This window comes from Bos indicus x Bos taurus, chromosome 9 (genome assembly GCF_003369695.1).
Source record: "Bos indicus x Bos taurus breed Angus x Brahman F1 hybrid chromosome 9, Bos_hybrid_MaternalHap_v2.0, whole genome shotgun sequence".
NCBI classification, from domain to species: Eukaryota; Metazoa; Chordata; class Mammalia; order Artiodactyla; family Bovidae; genus Bos; species Bos indicus x Bos taurus.
Window position 1 is genome coordinate 100,277,378 of NC_040084.1, and position 20,795 is coordinate 100,298,172.

General features: G+C 37.3%; 1 pseudogene; it reads left to right on the plus strand.

Annotated features, from left to right (window-relative positions):
- The window catches only part of LOC113898770, a 62,216-nt pseudogene that overhangs the window by 178 nt on the left and 41,243 nt on the right, over positions 1-20,795 (plus strand).

The window sequence follows — 20,795 nt, forward strand, 5'->3', positions numbered from 1 at the left end:
TCTACTGAAGGGAAAATGAACAGAGCCTTTTTGGCAAAAGATTTTGCACCAGGCTTCAGGGTCTGAAACACAAGGCCGGAAGTTCCTCTGCTTCAAGTGGAAGCAAGTTTTTGGTGCCCCTTCCCTTCTAGTTTTGACTTGAAGCAGATCTTTTGTGCTAGGCCTTTCCTTCTCTGCCCCACCACAAAATACCCTACACACAGCCACATTTTACTCTCAGAAAAATGCCATCATCCCTAAAATATCGGTACAATCTGGAGAAATTAGAACATCCCACCCTTCATTCTCAGCCCTCTTGGTCAAGACCACTCCTTGCTGTCATTCATGCAAAACGCCTGGACTGCTGGTTTTGTTGTTGCTGTTCAGGCACATGGTGTGTCCGACTCTTTGAGATCCCATGGACGGCAGCACCAGACTTCCCTATTCTTCAGTGTATCCCAGAATTTGCTCAAACTCATGTCCATGGAGACAATGATGCCACCCAACCTTCTCATCCTCTGTTGCTCCCTTTTCCTCCTGCCCTCAATCTTTCCCAACCTCAGAGTCTTCTCCAATGAGTCAGTTCTTCCATAAGGTGGCCAAACTGTTGGAGCTTCAGCTTTAGCATCAGTTCTTCCAATGAAATTCAGGGTTGATTTCCTTTAGGATTGACTGTTTTTTTTCTCTTTTCAGTTCAAGGGACTTTCAAGACTCTTCTCCAGCACCACAGTTTGAAAGCATCAGTTCTTCAGCACTCAGCTTTCTTTATGGTTCAACTCTCACATCTGCACATGACTACTGGAAAAACCATAGCTTTGACCATATGAACTTTTGTTGGCAAGGTGATGTCTCTGATTTTTAACACATAGTCTGGGTTTGTCATAGCTTTTCTTTCAAAGAACAAGAGGTTTGTTTTTTTTTTAACTGCTAAAACTCTTTTTTTATTTTATTTTTTAACTTTACAATATTGTATTGGTTTTGCCATATATCAACATGAATCCGCCACAGGTATACACGTGTTCCCCATCCTGAACCCTCCTCCCTCCTCCCTCCCTGTACCCTCCCTCTGGGTTGTCCCAGTGCACCAGCCCCAAGCATCCAGTATCGTGCATTGAACCTGGACTGGCGGCTCATTTCATATATGATATTATACATGTTTCAATGCCATTCTCCCAAATCATCCCACCCTCTCCCTCTCCCACAGAGTCCAAAAGACTGTTCTATACATCAGTGTCTCTTTTGCTGTCTCGTATACAGGGTTATTGTTACCATCTTTCTAAATTCCATATATATGCGTTAGTATACTGTATTGGTGTTTTTCTTTCTGTCTTACTTCACTCTGTATAACAGGCTCCAGTTTCATCCACCTCATTAAAACCGATTCAAATGTATTCTTTTTAATGGCTGAGTAATACTCCATTGTGCATATGTACCACAGCTTTCTTATCCATTCATCATTTCATGGCTGCAGCCATTGTCCCCAGTGAGTTTGAAGGCCAAGAAAATAAAGTCTGTCACTGATTCCATTTGTTTGTTGTTGTTGTTGTTGCATTTTCCTGGCATGGCACAGTTTGAGTCCAGTTCTAGAGGAAACAGAAGTAGTGGGTGGCCTTTACATGGTAACTAAGGATGAAGTGTGCTCAGTTTATTCAGTACTGCTGGGTAACTTTAAGGGACTTGTGTCAGTGGCCACACAATTTTCCAGTTGGGGGCAGACTAATGTAAATCCATGTTTATTGCTAGAAATCAAACTGAAATCTCAAGTTAGTTACAGGAAAGAGAAATAAAATATTGAGTTATTTGTGTTTCTTTTTAATTAACTTTAGAATCTTTTCTAATGAGTTTTGATGGCTTTCCCATCATATAAGCCCTTCATTGCTTTGTATCCCGTCTTTTCATGCTGCTGTTTCCTTCCATAACACTAGCCATTAGAGCTGGGGGTGTAAAAGTCCTCTCTTTAGCACTCAAAGTCACCTAGCACAGTTTTCTTCTCTTGATTCAACTACTTTCCATCCATTCTGAGCTTGCTAATATAAAAGAATCACCTGTTCTTTACAATTTCATAATTACCTTTTCTTTTTCCTTCTTGAAACCATACTAATTTGTCTTACTCTTGGGTTAGATTTCAAATTTAAAAGCTACATAAAATAAAGTGCCATATTAATGTGGCACTTACTGTTCTTGGTTTCTGTGTGACTTATATAAACTAGTGTCAAAGCTTTATTGTCAGCAGTCAGAAAAGCTACACATTTCCTACTATGAAATATATTGCTGTGTACCTATTCAAGAATGTAGAAGTTATTTTTGGTTGTTCTCTGGTTTTCAAAACAAAACCAACTCTGATAGAATTTGTCACTATCAGCAAAACCATAAAAAAACCAAAAAGAATAAAAATAGATAAACAGTGATAGCTTTTAGCTTGGGATTCTGTGTTTGCAATAAACCCTAGTGCCAGGCTACTGAAAATTATAATTTTATTTCTGAGTGGTTGAGAAGTAGATAATAAATATACACACACTTAGCCTTATGTAAAACTGCAGAGAATACTACCAACAGAGGAGATGTGTCGGAAGACTCAATGCAGTTTACAGTGAATTAATAACCCTTTATAATAAGCATGCAGTTCTATTAGAGCAAGGAACATGCATTCTTTCTCACTTAATTATGAAATAATGAATAAAATAATTAGTTACGCGACACTACTTCTGCCCAGATTATGTGGCTGGTTTATAATCAAGGCATAGCATAAAGAAAAAAAAGGAGCACTCTAAGAATGTTTTTGTTTTGTTTTTTGGAGTAAACAATCTTTACTGGCAGTGTTAAGAGTGCAGAAAAGAAACAAGTCCAGAGGGACCATGAGGGAGGCAGGCATGGCTCTCCTCCCCTGGTTAGGACCTGTCACCAGGCCAGTGGAGTGGAAGTGCTTAACTGTGGATACTCTGAACCCAGAGCCTTCCCCAAAACAAGATCTCAGGTAGGAGGAAGCGTCCATGATTAAAGATTACAGAGGAATACTTCCCCATCTATTTCCCATGAAGTGGTGGGACCAGATGCCATGATCTTCGTTTTCTGAATGTTGAGCTTTAAGCCAACTTTTTCACTCTCCACTTTCACTTTCATCAAGAGGCTTTTGAGTTCCTCTTCACTTTCTGCCATAAGGGTGGTGTCATCTGCGTATCTGAGGTTATCGATATTTCTCCCAGCAATCTTGATTCCAGCTTGTGTTTCTTCCAGTCCAGCGTTTCTCATGATGTACTCTGCATATAAGTTAAATAAGCAGGGTGACAATATACAGCCTTGACGTACTCCTTTTCTTATTTGGAACCAGTCTGTTGTTCCATGTCCAGTTCTAACTGTTGCTTCCTGACCTGCATACACATTTCTCAAGAGGCAGGTCAGGTGGTCTGGTATTCCCATCTCTTTCAGAATTTTCCACAGTTTATTGTGATCCACACAGTCAAAGGCTTTGGCATAGTCAATAAAGCAGAAATAGATATTTTTCTGGAACTCTCTTGCTTTTTCCATCATCCGGCGGATGTTGACAATTTGATCTCTGGTTCCTCTGCCTTTTCTAAAACCAGCTTGAACATCAGGAAGTTCACGGTTCATGTATTGCTGAAGCCTGGCTTGGAGAATTTTGAGCATTATTTTACTAGTGTGTGAGATGAGTGCAATTGTGTGGTAGTTTGAGCTTTCTTTGGCATTGCCTTTCTTTGGGATTGGAATGAAAACTGACCTTTTCCAGTCCATTCTGAAGGAGACCAGCCCTGGGATTTCTTTGGAGGGAATGATGCTGAAGCTGAAACTCCAGTACTTTGGCTACATCATGCAAAGAGTTCACTCATTGGAAAAGACTCTGATGCTGGGAGGGATTGGGGGCAGGAGGAGAAGGGGATGACAGAGGATGAGATGGCTGGATGGCATCACTGACTCGATGGACATGAGTCTGAGTGAACTCTGGGAGTTGGTGATGGACAGGGAGGCCTGGTGTGCTGTGATTCATGGGGTCACGAAGAGTCGGACATGACTGAGTGACTGAACTGAACTGAACTGAACTGAACTGAAGAATACTTCACAGGAGAAACACAGTGAGAATCTAGCTTCCACCATTTAAGAATACACTTTATATTAACTAGAACTTGACCCAGAAAGTTTCTAATTTTAAATTTGCAATGGTAAATAATGTGGCTACCTATGATCTTGACTTTCTACTTTAAAAAAAAAAAAAACCTATTCTCTTGGTTTAAATTTCTAATAACATATGGAAGATTATTTTAGTAAAGGATTGCTAGAGGTAAGAATCTGCCTGTCAATGCAGGAGATGCAAGAGACATGGGTTTGATCCCTGGGTTGGGAAGTTCCCCTAGAATAGGAACTGGCAACCCACTCCAGTATTCTTGCCTGGAAAATTCCATGGACAGAAGAGCCTGACAGGCTACAATTCATGAAGTTGCAGAGTTGGATACGGCTGAGCACACACACATACACTCACACACAGAGCCCATCAGACAATTCCTTACTTGGGAAGGAAAGATCCAGTTGTATTGAAGATTGCTTAACTCTTTGCAGAAGAAAGGGACATGGAGATGTAAATGTCCAACATCTTGCTGTTAGTATGATGGGTGTAACAGGAAAAAAAAAAAAAAAAAAAACCAGCAAAACCAGATTAGGCAGCCACTGATGCTTATCACCTGAAATAAAGCTGCTATTAAGTCACCCCTAAAAAATGACGTATAGAGCTCAGGGTAAGTCAGGAAGACTCTCCATGGCCTGAGTGGAGGCAGAACCCTAGGCAGATAAATGATGGGAAAACATTCAAAGAAAAAAACTGACCAAAATCCAGACTGACTGACAGCTTAACCGACATGTACTCCAACTCTGCCTTTCTCTACACTATTCATTAAAAGATGATCTGCACTTTGAAAATAACCCTTGAATTATGCTATAACCAAGCAAAGTCAGACAGCAAAAATGAGGAAAAATAGTTGGGTGATTTTCATCAGTCTTCAAGGTAGGAAATCAATACATAATTGTTAAGAAATATAAGTAAAATTATATAATATATTAAGGTTAATACAAAACAAAAATGCAATCTTTGATATTCTAATATTTCATAAAGTAACACAACAAAGTATTGACCATATTATGAAGATAAAATACAAAGAATCTATAAGAAATTAATCAAAACATTCCAAATAAATAAATAAATATATTTATTCTGTAATAAAAATATCAGTAAAAAAAATAACAAGCAGTGCAAAGATGCCGATTAAAAGGACAATTGATCATGTCAGAAAAAATTTGTATTCAAAACCCATGTTCCAAAGTACTTTTTAAAATTAGTAATGTAAAACTTACAGAAAGTTTCATAGCCATGAATTCTTAAATGCTTTAAATATTACAAATATTTCAAAAGAAGTTAGACATTCAATTTAAAGAGTTGGAAAAACTTTAAGAGCTAAATGAAATGAGAAATAATAATAGCAAAGCAGAATTAAGTTAATAATTAGAACTATGTAATAACTAAAAAATACATTTCTGCTTCTAGAAATAAATTGCCTATAAAATCAATTTCTGCTTCTCTGTGGAAAAATAATACTGAGATAGAGAAGGCACTAGCTATCTTGATAAAAAATAATTTCATAAATTTATAACTGAGAATGAGCTAGTAATCACAGAATTAGAAGTAATTCAAACATAGATATTAAGTAATTTGATCAATTGTCTCCATATTTTTTTGAAAACCTGGGAGAAATGGACAATTTCCTAGAAAAATATAACCTAATGAAAGTAACTGCTGATAGTCTAAAGTGACCAATTACTATTTAAGACATTGAGAAAGTGTCAAACAATACCCAGGTATATTCAGTTTCTCAAGTAGATGCTATTAAAACTTCAAAGAACATTTACATATTCATCTAATTGGAATAGAAAGACTGGAGATAGAAAATGAGTCAGGGAAGCAATTGAGACGATAACAATTTGGAAAATTTCAGAACTGATGAAACACTTTCATTCCAATGAAAACTGTATACAATGCAGCACACATCAAAATATCTCTTGATGTTAAAAACTGAACAGTGTTTTAAAATACATGAAAAAACAGCACACGATCCTATAGGGCATGACGGGGTAGTAAGTCCCAAATTGGTACTTACTGGAAAGCATAATGGCTTCAATAGTATTAGACCTTGTAGAATGACCAGCACAGGAGTAGCAATAAAAAGTGTAGTTTTAGAATTAATAAATTAAAAACTTGGCAGGAACTAAAATTCTAAATTCAAAAGGAAAAAAGATGGTTTTAAAATATTAGACAGTAGATCTAATTTTAGAAAAAAACACAAAGACGACAGTAAAGACATATGTAATTGGACTAAATAATGCAGCTAAAAGGCAAAATTTTGTCAAGAATTTGGTAAAGAAATTTCCGCAAATAATGGAATAAACTCTTCTATATGTTGTTTACAAAAATATATCTAAATTACAATGTTATCAAAATGTTGAAAAAAAGAAGCTAGGAAAAAATCTACCAAGAAAATACTAAGCAGAAAGAATGCTGGTATAACTCTTTCTTACTGGACAAAAATAGAGTTTAAGGGTAAACATTGTTGCATATTTCATAATGATAAATTTTAATATAGCTGAAAGATATAATTGTAATTAAGATAAGAATATGAATATAATTAATGAATAATTATAATTATAGTGTGCATTTAATAACACAGCTTAGAGATACAGAAGAAAATCTGACAGACTGAGAACTTTTTCAGTAACTAATAGATCAAGAAAACAAAAATCAATAAAGGTATAAAATGTTCAGATTTTATGGCAAGGAACCTAATCATAGTATATATATAACTGAACCCTAAAACTATGAACTCTAAAATTATGAACTTTTTTCAGTTCGGTTCCATTCTGTTGCTCAGTCGTGTCCAACTCTTTGTGACCCCATGGACTGGAGCATGCCAGGCCTCCCTGTCCATCACCAACTCCTGGAGCTTGCTCAAACTCATGTCCATTGAGTCGGTGATGCCATCCAGCCATCTCATCCTCTGTCTTCCACTTTTCCTCCCGCCTTCAATCTTGCGCAGCATCAGAGTCTTTTCAAATGAGTCAGTTCTTTGCATAAAGTGGCCAAAGTATCGAAGTGTCAGCTTCAGCATCAGTCCTTCCAATGAATATTCAGGACTGATTTCCTTTAGGATGGACTGGTTGGATGTCCTTGCAGTCCAAGGGACTCACAAGAGTCTTCTCCAACACCACAGTTCAAAAGCATCAATTCTTCAGTGCTCAGCTTTCTTTATAATCCAACTTTCACATCCTTACATGACTACTGGCAATCAATGTGCTTATCAACCATAAATGGTGTACTACATACAATTTGCTCTATTTTAGATTATTTAGTAAATTCAGTAAGTTTCAATTTATTTCAAAGGATTAGTGTCATATAGATATTATCTTTTATCTCACTTTCCATATCCAAAATTCTTATATATTGTAAAACTAAGAAATTCTTCTAAATAACTCACAAATTGAAGGAGAAATAATAATGAAAATCAGAAATATCGAAAACAAGGCATCATTAAAAATGCTACACAGAAAAAAAACAGATGATTTTTTTTTAATTTATTGGCAAAATTGCTCTCTTAAACTTTAAATGAGAAAATAGTAAGAGGTAATAAATTAAGCAACAGACATGGGGAGATATTATGGAAAGGCAAAGCCAATCTGAAGGAAAGAGGCAATTTGGCACTTTCATCAATAACCTCAGATATGCAGATGACACCACCCTTATGGCAGAAAGTGAAGAGGAACTAAAAAGCCTCCTGATGAAAGTGAAAGAAGAGAGTGAAAAAGTTGGCTTAAAGCTCAACATTCAGAAAACGAAGATCATGGCATCTGGTCCCATCACTTCATGGGAAATAGATGGGGAAACAGTGGAAACACTGTCAGACTTTATTTTTGGGCGACTCCAAAATCACTGCAGATGGTGATAGCAGCCATGAAATTAAAAGATGCTTACTCCTTGGAAGGAAAGTTATGACCAACCTAGATAGCATATTGAAAAGCAAAGACATTACTTGGCCAACAAAGGTCCGTCTAGTCAACGCTATGGTTTTTCCAGTGTCATGTATGGATGTGAGAGTTGGACTGTGAAGAAAGCTGAGCGCTGAAGAATTGATGCTTTTGAACTGTGGTGTTGGAGAAGACTCTTGAGAGTCCCTTGGACTGCAAGGAGATCCAACCAGTCCATCCTAAGGGAGATCAGTCCTGGGTGTTCATTGGAAGGACTGATGCTGAAGCTGAAACTCCAGTACTTTAGCCACCTCATGTGAAGAGTTGACTCAATGGAAAAAACTGTGATGCTGGGAGGTATTGGGGGCAGGAAGAGAAGGGGATGACAGAGGATGAGATGGCTGGATGGCATCACTGACTCAATGGACATGAGTTTGAGTGAACTCTGGGAGTTGGTGATGGACAGGGAGGCCTGGTGTGCTGCAATTCATGGGGTTGCAAAGAGTTGGACATGACTGAGCGACTGAACTGAACTGACAGAAACATTTCAAATAATATCAATAAAAACTCATAAAAGAACATTTTCTTAAAACTGAGAACAACACTAAGTGCTTCCACCACTACTTCTATTTCCCTGGTGACTCAGACAGTGAAGCGTCTTGGTTACAATGAGGGAGACCTCGGTTGGATCCCTGGGTTGGGAAGATGCTCTGGAGAAGGAAATGGCAATCCACTCCAGTACTCTTGCCTGGAAAATCCCATGGACAGAGGAGCCTGGTAGGCTACAGTCCATGGGTTCACAAAGAGTCAGACATAACTGAGCGACTTCACTTTCAGTTTCTATATTTCTAGCTAGTTCAGTAAGTAAAAGGGATGGGAAATTATAAAAGTAGAAAGGAAAGTGACATTACTTAACTTTTGTCTCTATAAAATACCCTGAAGAATCTACAAATAAATTAGTAAAATTAATAAGGGAAATTAGCATAATTCCTGAATGTAATATCAAGATTCAAAAGAATGTATTTCTATGTATCAAAAAACAGGAAAATATTTAAGTAAAATATTTTAGTAGCCCTTCTATTAAGTGTACTTAGTCACTCAGATGTGTCTGATTCTTTGTGATCCCATGGACTGTAACCCACCAGGCTCTTCTGTCCATGGAATTCTACAGGCAAGAATACTGGAGTGGGTTGCCATGCCCTCCTCCAGGGGATCTTCTCAATTCAGGGATCGAACCCAGGTGTCCAGAAGTGCAGGGAGATTCTTTACCATCTGAGCCACTAGGAAAGCCATTTACCTGGAAATAAATCTTCAACAGAAAAGGAGATGCAATGGTTAAGCAACATTGGAAAGTATGTTCAAATCCAGTAATACTCAGAAGAGTACAAATCAACAACATAATGGATTTCCATTCCACAATGTCCAGATTGGCAAAACGTTTAAGCTGTTAAATATACCAAATGTTTGTGAAACTGTGGAACCCTAGAGCTCACAGACATTGCTAATTGGAGTGTCAGTGGTACAAGCAAAGTGGAAAATATTTGGCATAACATATAAATACCAACTTATGCTTATGCTACTACTCAGCAGTAAACTAGAGAGAGATGATCTCACTTAGATACCAAGAGGGAATGGAATAATGTTCATCGCTGCATTGTCTATAAGAACTAAATGTGGGACATCCTACATGGCCTATCTAATGAATACAAGACTGCAAAGAATCCATTCGATAGAATTCTATCATCAGTGAAAATAAAATTAGCTTGAAGAATTAGATTGACTACCTGTAAAATGACCTAATCTTAAATATGAAATGCTGAGTGAAAAGGCAAAAATCCATGAGTGCAGTTGCATTCCTATGTAGCTCAAAATCAAAACTAAACAACATATCTTTTAATCTCTCTCACACACTCACACATACACACACACTTAGCTATTAAACCTGTAGAGAACAGTAAGGGGATAACTAACACAAGGATCAGAATTGCAGTTACTTCTGGGCAGAACTATCAGTTGGCATTTGCAAGTGGCACATAGGAGGCGTAAGTTTCTAACAATATTCCAATTTTATTATTTATTACTCTTCAACCATTCAAACCATTCCTCAGCATTTTTGAATCTGTTTTGTTGCTATCACAGATTTTGTAAAAAAAAAAAATGGAAAGAATATTTAGGAAGAATGAAGTTTATTATAAAATAATTTATATAAAAATAAAACAACTCTGTGATAATTTAAGTAAGTAAATGTGCGATTTTGTGAACCCCATTTGAGTGGCAAAAGAAATCTAGTTTTGAGCTAAGAGAAAGAATTCAAATGGAAAATATTAATATTTAAATACATAAATTGATATTAACATGTTTGTACATATATGTATATAAATGATTATTGAATAGTTTAAAAGTAATAACCACTCAATAAAATGTTTATCAAATGCCTTTCCTGTAAAGTGCAGTGGAGCTTCATAATTTACATGTAGTCTCTTAGTTAATGTAAAATCTCCATAAAGTCAGGAGTATTTTGTTGTTACTGTTATAGGTTATACTCTGCATATATTCCTTAGGAGCTTTAATAAACCTTTAAGAATAAGTAGCACTTTTTTAGTATTGCTTACTCTTTTTTCATTAATGTATATTTTAGAGCTTTATTGAGAGAAAAATTACATAGCATATAATTCACCCATTTTCTATGTAGAATCCAATGATTTTAGTAAAATTATAAAGTGTGCAAATATTACCACAGTAGTTCTAGAATATTTCAAAACGCCCTTGAATCTATTTTCAATTACCTGCTATCAGGTTAAGCCCAAGGCAACCATTGATCAGCTGTCTGTCTCTAGAAATTTGCATTTTCTGTATACTTCATATAAAGTGATTCATATAATCCATTCCCATATATTTGTTTTATTTTTGGTTTATATCACTTTCATTTATCATAATAGTTGTGAGGTTAATCCGCATTGTAGCATTTATCAATAGTTCTAATTTTTGTGTGTGCGGCTGAATAGCATGCCATTTTATGAACACACCATACACTGATTTGTGTTTAACTTTTTAAAAAACTGCCACACTGCTTCCAAAGCAGCTGTAACATTCTTTATTTCTGCCTGGAATATGTTGAAGTTTTCATTTTTTTCCTCCTCAGGAGCAGGAGGCATTTTTTTGTTGTTGTTTTTGGTCTTTAAATTATGGTCCTTTTTGTGGATAGACATGAAGTGGTATCTCATTTAATTTGCATTCCCTACAAATACATTTGAACACATTTTCATGCATTAATAGCCATCACTGTATCTTCTCTGGTGAAATATCCATTCAAATCTTTTTCCCATTTTAACTGAATTATTGTATTCCTTTTCATTGTTAAGTGCATTATATAGTGTGGATACAAGTTATTTATTAGAGAAATGCCTTGTAAATGTTTCCTTTCTGTGTGTGACTTGTCTTTTCATTTTCTCAGTAGGGTCTTTTGAAGTGCAAAGGTTTTAAATCTTCATGAAATCCAATTTGCCTTTTGTTTTTGTTTTATGGATCATGCTTTTGGCGTTACGTCTAGTTCTTGACCAATGCACAGTCTTGAATTTTTTCTCATATAAATCTTTGCTCTTCTATTTACTTTCCCAGTGGACACTATTATTATCCTCATTTACCAGAGAGGCTTAAAGATACAGGGTGACAGTCCCCAGTCACACAGTGATGGAGCCAGGATTTGAAACTCGCCTGCTGGCACGAGCTTCTAAACTTTGCAAAACTGTGCAGTGCTGCTTAATGCTTATTTTAGATTTGCTCTATACATGCTTATGACATCTGCGAGGCTCAAAAACAGCAGTAATCATGAACATCATGAAGACGTGCAGTTTAGAGATCGGCAGCAAGAGCAACCGCAGTCTTCATGAGTTTGGAAAGACAGCTAGTTTAAAATTTTAAAATTAAATAATCCTGAGCCTGCATTGAAGATCTACCACTGCCTTTATATAAAATGAACACTCCTTCTCTGACTGTCAGTTCACTCTTTCCTATGCTGCCTCACCTGCCTAGACTCTTGCCTTCCTCCCTCAATAGCCTCTTTACCCATTTCAGAGCCTGAATGCTGCTCATAATTGTGCATCTCTCTGTTCTTCCCCTCATCTCACCTGGACCATTTCATTCATTAATATTCTGTTATGTGAAGTGCAGTTTATAGACATAGTTGGGTGGACCAGGTTTAATGTCCAGTAGCTATATTCTACTGGCGGAGGCAGATGTTCTAAAAAAAAGCTCCCTGTCCCTTTAATGAGCTTTGAGTCATTAGTTGTCACTTTAATGCCTTCACAGGGTTACTACTCTCTGAATTTAATCTGTGACCTATGATAGAGACACAGTATGTAGAACGGAGCAATCGATTATACCTGTGAAGATCCCAGGAACCTTTACAGAGGTGATATTTGAGCTGTGACAAGTATTTGCAGCCTCTTTATTGCTTTTAAGGCCCATTTTCTTATAAAGACCTTGGAAAATGTTTAAAGTTTATTGCTAAGCAGATCCTGTGAAGCTTCACCATGGTCTGTCTTCCTGATTTACAGGTGTCTAATGAGATTAAAGGCTTGATGGATCACTGTGCTTTCATGATAAATAATAATAAAGTCCAGGGATGTGACAAGCCCTGTGTTATACTCCACTCATGGAGACACCTTTGTTTTATTCTTTCTTTCCCTCCCACTCAACGTAAAGGCCAAATCAGTAAAAGGTCAAGTTGACTGGTATGGATTATTATAATGTTGTTCTCAACCTGTCCAGAGATCAATAGTGAATGTCATCATCCATTTTCCAGAAACATAGACACTAACTTCATTATCCTAATACATTAAAGAAAGCAGAGCCTGAAGCTACATTTCCACAACCTTCAAACTTAAAAAAAAATCTGGGTAAAATGTTTTACAGGTAAATGTTTTTCATCACAGCTGCTTTAGCATTGATCTGAATCAAGCCCTCCAAGTTTACTTTGATAAGTTTGTGAATTTCAGATTTATGTCTTTAAGAAAACCATACTCCAACAAAAACCTTCTTAAAAAATAAAAGTCCTAATGATTATGCTCTCACTATAAACTTCAGTGAATGAGGAATGTCCGTTCCATGTGCCTTCTCTAAGGGCCTTAGATACAGGTGCTGACTACCATGATCACCATGATAAGCAGCATGTGGAAACAGTCCCTTCTCTGCTCACATATCCTACAATCCCCTAGTAATTCTGGCAAGATGAGCGATTTCAGTAAGAATGAAAATATTACCTGAAAAGTAGTCTTAGCATAAAAGAATAAAATTGACTCCCACCTAAAAAACAATCTTTCGATATATGAATTATCATTATAGTCAAACTTAAGGGACTAAGGTTATACAATCTATACCACATTTCTTATTTCCATAATGCACCTTAAATGTCTTCATGACTTGATCTCTGGATGCAGGTTGATGTATGGCAAAACCAATACAATATTGTAAAGTAAAAAAAATAATAATAATAATAAAAATAAATAAAACATTTAACCCATGTCTATCTGAAATTAGATCTGAAATTTACTAGTTATAGTCAGCATCCATGATTCAAACATCTAAAATTTGACTACCTTTTCTGTAATATTGGGACTAACACTATCTACTTTGTAAGCTTTTCGAGAAGAATAAACGTAAATCTACTCACTTCTATTGGGCTTCCCTGGTGGCTCACAGGAAAGAACCCACCTGCCAGCACAGGAGAAGGAGGCTCAGTCCTTGAGTCGGGAAGATGCTCTGGAGAGGAAAACGGCAACCCACTACCTGGGAAATCCCACGGACAGAGGAGCCTGGCGGGCTACAGTCCATGGGGTTGCAGAGTCGGACATGACTTAGAGGCTAAACAACCACAACAGGCAGCTCTTCTCAATGCCTGGATACACACATATTTTCTCGATACAGTTTGGTTTTGTTTGCTTGGATTGTAGAACATAAATTTCGAAGGTCTGTTAGGACCAGTACAAGTATCAGTATTGATAACATCTCATTAACGATGAAGTAAAAGTATTATACAATGTATAAATTAATGTCATTTTATAAATTTCCTATATTTAGATTTTTATATATTTGGAGACTATGATTATAAAAATCCAATACACAATATACTACAATACACTTTAAAATGTTTTCAACTTTACAACAAAATTTCTATCTTTAATAATTTACCACCAAATCAAAAAGAGCTTAAAAATATAGACAGAGGGTTATATATAATGATTCAAATATTACATTGGATAATAGTCTAAACATAAAAGAATAAAATCGACTCCCACCTAAAAGCAGTCTTCCAGTATATGAATTACAGTCAACATTAAGGAAGTAAGGTTACACAAATTACAATCTATACCACATTTCTTATTTCCATAATGCACCTTATGTTTCTTAATGACTATGATCTCTTGGCACCAGGATCAATGACTGATTCTTTTTTATATATCATATAAAACTAGCATATAGCCTTGTATATTTCTAATGAATGAATAAATTGATGAGCAAATAAACTTATAAAGGTGTGAATGAATCATAGCAATGTTACATACACCAAAGGAACGCAATATCTTATTCTGTAGAATAACATCTTTATCTCAGTTCTTTCTGATATTTCAATACAGGAATGCAGCCTAGGAGATAAACTACCAATTATCAGATCATTGAGATTTAAAACAAAACGCAAATATTTTTCTAGAAATTCTGGCATCTCCAATGATTGTTGTTGCTGTTAAGTCACTTCAGTCGTGTCTGACTCTGCATGACCCCATAGACGTCAGCCCACCAGGCTCTCCTGCCCCTAGGATTCTCTGGGCAAGAAAACTGGAGTGGGTTACCATTTCCTTCTCCAATGCATGAAAGTGAAAAAGTGAAAGTGAAATCGCTCAGTCGTGTCTGACTCTTAGCGATCCCATGGACTGCAAACCACCAGGCTCCTCCATCCATGGGATTTTCTGGGCAAGAGTACTGGAGTGGGGTGCCATTGCCTTCTCCGGAATGATTGTTGTTAGAGAACACATTTGAAGATGAAGATAGGAAAATTGGAACATATTTTAAATACCAACACCAGTATGATGAAGCAACACATTTTTTCCTATAATAAGCTGTACAGATAAATTTTGTTTGCAAAAAAGGTCATGTTGGGGGAATATGAAAGGCTGCCCCCCCATACAAGGGAATTCGCCTTTTGCACTGTCCTAAGAGGCAGGCCTGTTATCTGCAGGTTAGAATTTACATACAGGGAGATGTGCTTTGAGTGAATTTAAGAACTTCCTATAGACATAGCTACCTCATGAGAAAATACCTTGTTCCCAGTACTCCCAGTGTTAAGTGTAGACAAGATGCTCATGATGGATGAAATCCAAGCTTAACAAGTGTAGCTTTAGGATTATTTCCCACCCAATAGTGGGTTCAGTCCCTGGGCAGGAAGGGAGAAGGAGAAGGAAATGGCAACCCACTCTAGTATTTTTGCCTGGGAGATCCCATGGACAGAGGAGCCTGGTGGACTACAGTCCATGGGGTCACAAAGGGTCAGACACGACTGAGTGACTAACACTTTCACATGATTCATGATAAGGTGTTTTTTTTTTTTTTTTCTTTTTTTAATTCCAATGCTGATTCCAAGGAATTGAGCATTAATGAAGTACATTTATCAAGGAAAAATTGGTAAGGAAAGGAGATGAGGAGACCTCCCTCTGCAGCTGAACTCTAAGGCCACGTGCTTCTCCCAGGTCCTGGACTCTCCTGTGTGTATGTGAGAGTGGGTGTGTGTGTGGGAGCCGTCTATGCAGGCATGAGTGTGCTGTGAGTTTGATGTCTTCTTGTTTTGCACTTGAAAAGAGGCATATAATGGGAGAAAAATTCTTGTGTTTTCTCTGAATTGTGTAAAGAGTGCAACCCTGAGATTTTCACTCAGAAAAACCTGATGAAATGAGATAGCATGTATTATTCCAGCAGGTAGATTTTATGTTCCATATTCTAGAAATGGTTACCCTCCCCCCATCCTCCCAGTAAATGGTGACCATTAGAAAGATACCAGAGTAAACAGTGTCAGCCACAGGGTTGCCAACGATCATTCTGATCCTCTTTAGACAGCTGCGTCTACCCTGGCAGGCTACCATGGGGCTGCAAAAGAGCTGGACATGATTTAGAGACCAGACAACAACAACAACATGGATTTGTCAGTTTCTGCTAAGTGAACACTGAAAGAAGCTAAGTAATTAAAGGCAGTATTTGTGATTAAAAAAACAAAACAAAACTGTATTCCAGCAGTACATCTTGGAGAGATATCAGAGCAGCCTTGTCTATGCATTTGTAGTAACCAGCTAAGATGCTATCTGAGAAGCAAAGACCTTTTAAGATGGATTTTTAAAAAATTTTCTGGGGTTGTAAGTGACACACGTAAATAAAATAAGTAAAAATACAAATCCAATATTCAGTTAACAATTATACTGTAGACAGAAAGCTAAGTTAGTGTACAATACTTCCTCTCCTGTAATAGGCAGTAGAGATGCTCATTTACTGTTGAACAAAATTAAGTGCCAATCCAATTTTCTCCAGTGAGATATTCTATAAAATGTCCATTAGTGCATTTCAGTATTTTAATCAGTTGAGCGCAGAGCAGTTACAAAGACACTATTTGAGAATGATAATTTTTTTTTCTTTCAACAATGTAAAGCATTGATTGGTTTTAATAGATTTTTGTGTTTAAAAAACTATTAATGTTGATGTTTGATGGGAAACAACAAAATTCTGTAAAGCAATTATCCTTTGATTAAAAAATAAATTAATCTAAAAAAATGAAAAAAAAATTACTAAAAAAGCTCTGCCTAAATGACAAAGTCTGACCATGTCTCTCCAGCTGGTCAAAGTCATTACTGTGGACACTCATCCCCTCCACATATGGTTTGGATTTTAAAACCTAAGTTTGTACAGTATACTTGGGAAGACAATCTGAGAAAAAAACTGGATATTGGAAAAATATAAATTCTGAGATAAGATTAAGAAAAAAAATAGAAATGACTAAGATAAATTCTACTGTGTGTTAAGTGTAAATACCACCAAGTTATTAGGGAACTATTTTGGTGGTGTTTTCGTTTATATGGATTCCTCCTTCCATCCTTACCATTGATAAAAGAATAAAATAAGGAGTATTTAAAAACATCTCATATATTCGTTAATTGTTATATTTGTATATATATTCTTATATATGCAAATATATGAGATGCTTTCAAATGCTCCTTATTTATTTGTAGGGCATAAATAGAGGCACGAACATAGAGAACACATTTTGGACACAGTGGAAGGAGGGGAGGGTGGGACATGTTGAGAGAGAGGCATTGATGTACATACACCACCATGCATGAAACAGAGAGCCAGTGGGGAGCTGCTCTATAACATGGGGAGCTCAACTCAGGGTGGTTGGCGGGGAGGTTCAAGTGGGAGGGGGAATATGTATGCCTATGGCTGATTCATGTTGTTGTATAGCAGAAGCCAAAAGGGTATTTTGGATCAATTATACTCCAATTAAAAAAAAATTTAAAACCTCTTTTTCATGAAGCACTGTAATTTTGTGAAATAAAATATTTAGGATATGATGCATTCATAACCATTCTTCTAGGAAGAAAATATCTTTCCAACATTCTGCAAGCAATTTAACTATATCTTTATTGGTATCTTTAAAAATTAGATAAAATTAAAATTATGGTATAAATTATGCTAAGCCATTCATGCAAAGGTATTATTTTGCAATCAACTAAACCAGGAAAATTTAAAGTGTAAAAGCTTTGCTCCACTAATGGATAAAAAGAAACAAATTCCTTACTAAATGGTCTGTTTTAACTCCAACCCCAAAGAAGGGCAATGCCAAAGAATGTTCAAACTACTGCACAGCTGTGCTTATTTTGCATGCTCATAAGGTTATGCTCAAAATCCGTCAAACTAGGCTTCAACAGTACAAGAACGAAGAACTTCCAGATGTACATGTTGGATTTAGAAAAGGCAGAAGAACCAGAGATCAAATTGCCAACATTCCTTGGATCATAGCAAGGGAATTCCAGAAAAATGTCTACTTCTGCTTCATTGACTGTGTGAAAACCTTTGACTGTGTGGATCACAACAAACTATGGAATATTCTTAAAGAGATGATAATACCAGACCACCTAACCTGTCTCCTGAGAAACCTGTATGCAGGTCAAGAAGAACAGTTACATAGGACAATGAACTGTTTCAAAACTGAGAAAGGAGTACAACAAAGCTGTATGTTGTCACCCTACTTACTTAACTTACATGCAGAGTACATCATGCCAAATACTGGGCTGGATGAATCACAACCTGGAATCAAGATTGCCGGGAAAAATATCAACAACCTCAGACAGATGATACCACTCAAATGGCAAAGAGTGAAGATGACCTACATAGCATCCTTATGAGGGTGAAAGGAGAGAGAGAAAAAGTTGGATTAAAATTTAGCGTTCAGAAAACTAAGATCATGGCATCTGGTCCAACCACTTCATGGCAAATAGATGGGGAAACAATGGAAACTGTGAGAGACTTTATTTTTTTGGTCTCCAAAATCATTGCAGATGGTGACTGCAGCCATTAAATTAAAAGACACTTACTCCTTGGAAGAAAAGCTATGACCAGCCTAGACAGAATATTAAAAAGCAAAGACTACTTTGCCAATAAAGGTCCATCTAGTCAAAACTATGGTGTTTCCAGTAGTCATGCATGGATATGAGAGTTGGACTATAAAGAAAGCTTAGCATCAAAGAATTGACGCTTTTGAACTATGGTGTTGGAGAAGACTCTTGAGAGTCCCTTGGACTGCAGGATATCCAGCCAGTGTATCCTAAAGGAAAACAGTCCTGAATATTCATTGGAAGGACTGATGCTGAAGCTGAAACTCTAAAACTTTGGCCACCTGATGCAAAGAAGTGACTCATTGGAAAAGACCCTGATACTAGGGAAAGATTGAATGCAGGAGTTGAAGGGGATGACAAAGGATGAGATGGTTGGATGGCATCATGGACATGAGTTTGAGTAAGCTTGGGGATTTGGTGATGGACAGGGAAGACTGGCATGCTGCAGTCCATGGGATCACAAAAAGTCGGACACAACTGAACAACTGAACTGAACTGATATCATTTTGCATCCTACACAATAAGAAATGAATCCTAGTTGTTCCACATCTCCAGGCATGGGCATTGTCAGATTTCTAAACTATCATGAAAAAGTAATCCTAAATTTGCATTCTCTTAAACACTAAGGCAGGCCAGGAAGCAACAGTTAGAACTGGATATGGAACAATAGACTGGTCCCAAATACAAAAAGGAGTATGTCAAGGCTGTATATTGTCACCCTGCTTATTTAACTTATATGCAGAGTACATCATGAGAAATGCTGGGCTGGAGGAAGCACAAGCTGGAATCAAGATTGCTGGGAGAAATATCAATAACCTCAGATATGCAGATGACAGCACCCTTATGGCAGAAAGTGAAGAAGAACTAAAGAGACTCTTGATGAAAGTGAAGGAGGAGAGTGAAAATGTTGGCTTAAAGCTCAACATTCAGAAAACAAAGATCATGGCATCTGGTCCCATCACTTCATGGCAAATAGATGGGGAAACAGTGGAACAGTGACTGATTTTATTTTCTGGGGCTCCAAAACCACTGTAGATGGTGATTGCAGCCATGAAATTAAAAGACGCTTACTCCTTGGAAGGAAAGTTATGACCAACCTACATAGCATATTCAGAGAAGGCAATGGCACCCCACTCCAGTACTATTGCTGGAAAATCCCATGGACGGAGGGGCCTGTTGGGCTGCAGTCCATGGGGTTGCTAGGAGTCGGACACGACTGAGCGACTTCACTTTCACTTTTCACTTTCATGCATTGGAGAAAGCAATGGCAATCCACTCCAGTGTTCTTGCCCAGAGAATCCCAGTGATGGGGAAGCCTGGTGGGCTGCCGTCTATGGGGTTGCACAGAGTCAGACACGACTGAAGTGACTTAGCAGCAGATAGCATATTAAAAAGCAGAGACATCACTTTGTCAACAGAGGTCCATCTAGTCAAAGCTATGGTTTTTCCAGTGGTCATGTATTCATGTGAAAATTGGACTATAATTGAGTGCTGAAGAATTGATACTTGTGAACTGTGGTGTTGGAGAAGACTCTTGAGAGCCCCTTGGACTGCAAGGAGATCCAAGCAGTCCATCCTAAAGGAGATCAGTCCTGGGTGTTCATTGGTAGGACTAATGTTGAAGCTGAAACTCCAATACTTTGGCCACCTGATGCAAAGAGCTGACTCATTTGAAAAGACCCTGATGCTGGGACAGATTGAAGATAGAAGGAGAAGGGGATGACAGAGGATGAGATGGTTGGATGGCATCACTGACTTAATGGACATGGGTTTGGGTGGACTCCAGGAATTGGTGATGGACAGGGAGGCCTGGCACGCTGCGATTCATGGAGTTGCAAAGGGTCGGACACGACTGAGCGACTGAACTGAACTGAAACACTATGGATGTGTACTTCAGGTTCTACTTTGCCATTTGTTTCTTTTAATTCATGAAGTGATTGTTCAATTCTTTGGTAATTTTAATATCTCTCCATTTTTCCCTTTAACATTTAGTCATTAAAGTTCTTTATACCTAGTTGTTTCATAGGTATGCTCTTGTTGTTGTTGCTGTTCAGTAGTGTCTGACACTTTGGAGACACTTTGGACTCTATCTAGCCCACCAGGCTCCTCTGTCCATGGAATTTCCTAGGCAACCATACTGGAGAGTGT